The 5,268-nt window shown below is 36.0% G+C and overlaps 1 pseudogene; it reads left to right on the top strand.

Annotated features, from left to right (window-relative positions):
- Window positions 1–3,924: 3,924 nt before the first annotated feature.
- On the top strand, window positions 3,925–4,776 carry LOC115272402 (annotated as a pseudogene).
- Window positions 4,777–5,268: the final 492 nt, after the last annotated feature.

Consider the following 5,268-nt stretch of genomic DNA (forward strand, 5'->3'; position numbering starts at 1 on the left):
CGGTCCGTGGTCCTGTTCCCAAAACCAAGTTCGAATTGCTCGCACCTGGCAGAGTTGCTGCTCGGGCTGCTTCCCGCCGGGGAGCGCGCCTCTCCAGAGCAGCTGCTTCTCACAGCCACAGACGCCTCTGATTCCCCACTGAGATGGCTTAGGGCTGGGGGCTATTCCTTCTCTTGCGCGCCGCTGCCCAGCAGTTATCTATGGAGTGGGTTTCTGTCTCCAAGCGCGGCCAAGCTTTCTATACCTCTTCCCCAGAGACAGTTCTATGAGCGCGTTCTGACTCTGTCTCTTCCCTTTGTCTCCCAGGCGCCTCGCACTTGCGTCATGTTGGGCTGGGGATCTTACCTCCCCTGCCCGTCCCGGGCTGGCCCATCCTCGGATCTCCCCTTGTTCGCCCCCACTCACTCAGGTATCCTTGAGGTTCTATTCCTTCTGGAGTTCGTATTTTCTCCTTCCACTCTCGCAGATGAGTGTAATATCCTTCTCACTTCGATAAACGGTGCGGACGGAGTTTACAGAGCTCCCTTCCTCTCCACCATCTTGGCTCCACCCCCGCCCCTTGATTTTTTAAGTTGAATATTTTATAGGTAATTGGGTCACTTCAAAACACATAGATCCAACTCATTTAAAAATTATTTAGTTAACCTTTCAATATTGATAAAAAGTTATTTCCAATCTTTTGCTATTTTAACTACTAATGCTGCAACAGTAAATAGGTTTCATGTTAACTGTGCCATTCCATTCTTAAGGCTTTCTTCTTTTAATATTACTTTAAATAGTATTTTTACTTTAGAGTATGACTTTTCATGTTTTGAGGCATCTGTAACATAAATACATGTATTCTAATAATTTGAAAGTGGCATAATTCATTTTTATAGTTTCTGAAGTGAATATTTAGAATTGCATATAATAAACTTTCTTGAATTATTGTTTTTAAAACTATATCAGTATAAAAGATGTTAATATTAGTTAATTAGTTAACATGGGACTTTTCCTATATTTACATTTTTTATTTTCCTACCATAGGCTGATCTTGATAGGCTATATTATTATCTTTAATACTTTTAGTGGCAAATTTCCTATGTCTCAGAATATACCTACATATAAAACACTATGCTTACCACATTTAACCACTATTTACTAACTCTCTATGCTGAGATGAAGAGATTGGTTGGCAAAAGAACCTGTAAAACTATGTTTTCTTTCATTTCAAGTTTGTGTTAATTAGGTTACTATATTATTATTAATCATATTAATGTCATTATTGACTCTATTACATTGTCATATCACCATTTCCTATAATTTCCACAGCTGCCAAATCTTGGGTCCATTTATAAGAGTATTCACTGTAATGAATGTAGGGTGGAATGAAATTGTGGAGCATTTTGAGATTGGTTTGTTTTCTACTTCAATTAAGAAAAATAAAGTCCAGCCACGTTACTAGAATTTTATTCCTTAAGACATATTGTGCACTTTTACTCCATAATACAGATAATCTTAGGCTTTAGTAAATTTTTTACATATGACATCTATCTTTTCAGAAATATCAAATATTTGTGTTAGATTTTCCTTTTTTCCTTAGTAATCATCTTTTGCATAAATATTTAGAATTTATAGTTTCTTTTTAGTTTTTAAGTTTTCACTTATTTATTTATTTATTTATTTATTTATTTATTTAGAGAGAATGAGTTAGGGAGGGGCAGAGAGCGAAAGGGAAAGAGAATCTCAAGTAGTCTGCTCTGTCAGTGCAGGTCCTGATGCTGGGCTTCAAATCATTAACCATGAGATCATGATCTGAGCTGAAATCAAGAGTTGGACACTTAACAGACTGAGCCACCCTTGTTGTACCTTATTTTTTAAATTTTATCTTTTTAACCTTCTCACACATCTTCCATGATTCCTTTATGTAGTGTCTACATTACTTTTTTGGTACCGCCATAAAGGAAGTTGAGTGTTCCATTCTTCTAGAAAATGATAATTTTCTTCAAAGCAGTTAAAGGAGCTACATGAAGGATATTCTTAAACAAGTGAATACATAGAATTTTGGATTTTATGAAGTTTTTGAAATTTAGTGGAGAAACATCAGGATAAATTTGAATGTCAGGAAAATAACCTTCCATGTTCAGACTCCCTAAAGAGCGCAAACTTTGGCATTTTGCTCACATTCTCAGAGACTAAACAATTGGTTTGTGTGACTTTTTTAAAACTGGACTTTCCTGTTTATTTTTGTATAATACAGAGATACTTCAATGTCCATGAGGATTTATAAGATCACAGAATGTAGGTATGAAAGAGCATAGAGATCATCCTCCTTGTCTTATAGAAGACTCAAAATGACTTATATTCAAATAAGTAAACAAATAAGAAAGAAAGAAAAGGAAGGAAAGAAGGAAGGAAGGAAGGAAGAAAGAGAAAAAGAAAGAAAGAAAAAAAGAAAGAAAGAAAGAAAGAAAGAAAGAAAAAGAAAAAAGGAAAGAGTAGTTGTACCAAAATTAGAAGCAGACTCTCTATACTAGCCCCTAATCCTCACATACCTATATTAGTATATTTGCACTGGCATAAATGAAGACATTTATACCATAGCTGATGCTCCTAGCATCAGCTTAGAATTGTCTTTGTGACTACTGAAAACTTACTGGTATACATTGAGCAAATAATCATGATAATGATAAAATAATCAAACTGAGTACAATCACTGTTTATATAATAGATCAAGCTTCACATATGCTTATTATGTAATACAAGTAGTATATTGTTTTCATTCTATTTAAAGAGGACACTAATTGGAGTGATAATAAATGATATTTAAAACCAGATCCTTTTCATATAAATTATCCTACACAGTTATTGTCACCTTCGGAAACATTTAATATTTTCTTCCTGAACTAATGAGACAAAATGTAATATTTTCTTCATGGTGCTCCCTGTATAAAGTATTCTGCATTTGATATTTTTTATTTCTTATTATGATAATATTGTTTGACATTTTACAGGGTAAGTATCTTAAAAGTAACTTATATAATGTATAGGAACCACATAAAATAATAATATCTTATTTGGGTGCAACAGATGCTCAATTATCTATACACTTGTCATCACATTTCCACTTTGCTATCCAACATTTACCAGATCACCTGTTCTCAAAGGCAAGATATTTCCATTTCTTCCATGACATCATACTCCTTTATATGAATAACTGGCTTGCTAATTGTGTAGGTTATCCTTTCCACATCCCGTTATCAGTCCAAGTAGAGAATAAACTGATAAGCCCATCTATGAACTGTGTCCTAACAATATTAGAATAATACTGATCCTTCAATAAGAACAGGAACTCTCCAGCTTAGTCTTTCCCAGATGTCTAACGTTAAGTGCTGATTATCACATTGGTGAGATTTTGCAGTCCTCCCAGTGAAGGTATTCCTAAGTGAGTTTTTTTATCCTATAACACAGTGAGATGAAATGTGGAGAGTAATTCTCATTTTCAAATACAATTCTAGAACTTGAGGGAGATTTAGACAATATAGATGGACTCTTTTTTTTTTTCTTTTATGGGAGAGAGTACTTAATCCAAAGTGATCGAGGGTGACTTGTGCAAGTTTACAGAGTATCTTTGCACAATTCCCAAACTTAGTACATGGAAATATTGTCTTCCAATTCAACAATATTTCCATAACTGCCTGTTATAGACCTGATTAGGATAGTATGTCTTTTTAAAATATTATTTCTAACTGTTAATAATTGATTTTTATTATTAAAATTGTTTTTCCTTCGATAACAGATTACAACTGGACAATGGAAGATTAGAATCAGACAGAAGTGATTGGATTTCTTTTCTTGGGTCCCAGAGATATTCTCCATCAGCAGATTGTCCTTTTTGTTCTGCTTCTCGTTGTCTGTCTTGTCACCCTGGGGGGTAACATAGGGATGATCATTCTTACATGGACTAATCTCAGATTCCACACTCCTATGTACTTTTTTCTCAGCCACTTGTCCTTTGTAGATATTTGTTCCTCTTCTTTCATTGTCCCCAAGATGCTGTGTGATATCTTTGCAGAGAAAAAAGGTATCTCTTACATGGGTTTTCATGGGCTTCATGAGTTTGAACCACAGAGGTGGTTCTCTGGTTTCTTTTTGATAATTAAATATTTCTGAATGGTATCTGAATGTTTCCTCCTGGCTTCCATGGCATATGACCGGTAGATGGCCATCTGTAAGCCCTTGTTGTATACTCATTATGTCCCAGAGGGTCTGTGTGCAGCTGGTGGCAGGGCCTTATGCCATGGCTCTCATAAGCACCATGACTCATACAAATCTCACTTTCTGCTTACCCTTCTGTGGGACTTATATCATCAATCACTTCTTCTGTGACATTTCACCACTGCTTTCCCTAGCATGTGCAGACACCTGGATCAATAAATTAGTGCTCTTCATCTTGGCTGGAGCTGTCGTAGTGTTCAGCGGCCTAATCATCTTGGTCTATGTTTGTATCCTGGTGGCCATCTTGAAGATCCAGACCACGGATGGGAGGCAGAAAGCTTTCTCCACCTGCTCTTCTCACCTGGCAGTTGTCTCCTCCTGTATGGGACTCTTTTCTTCATCTATGTTCAGCCAGGCTCCAGTCCCTCCCTGGATATCAATAAAGTGATTTCTCTGTTTTATACTGTGGTGATCCCCATGTTGAACCCCCTCATCTACAGCCTGAGGAACAAGGAGGTACAAAACGCATTCAGGAGGAAGTTTGAAAGGAAAGATTCTCTAGTGATTTTGGTAACATAGAACTCTGCTGTGTTGTACCATAGATGTTGGTGCAGGCTGTGTAGGAAGGAGATCTCCGATGCAGAAATCAGAAGCTGCATGTGAGACTGTGCTCTGCCGAGTCATAGATGATTTGAAAAATGGACTAGTTCTCAACTATGTTTCTGCCCCATCTTGTTGTCTGTGACATGATGAGAGTTTCCAAAAAATATAGAGATGGATTGAGAACACTAATGTGAAACTATACTGGAAATAAACTTAGGTGAATATAAGTACAATTATGGATATTTGAAAACTATTTTATACAGACAATAAAACCAAACAGAATACCATAAACAATATTAAAAGGGAAATAATAAAACAAGATAAAATGTTTTTGCATATGTGCCAAACAATGAAGTAATATCCTTAATAAATGGGAGAACAGTAAAAAATTCAAAGAAAAAGAAACTTGATAAATGGGCAAACAAATGAACAGGCAATTCATAGAAATGGGGTTCCATATGCCAGAAA

Source organism: Suricata suricatta, chromosome 11 (assembly GCF_006229205.1).
Source record: "Suricata suricatta isolate VVHF042 chromosome 11, meerkat_22Aug2017_6uvM2_HiC, whole genome shotgun sequence".
Taxonomy (NCBI): domain Eukaryota; kingdom Metazoa; phylum Chordata; class Mammalia; order Carnivora; family Herpestidae; genus Suricata; species Suricata suricatta.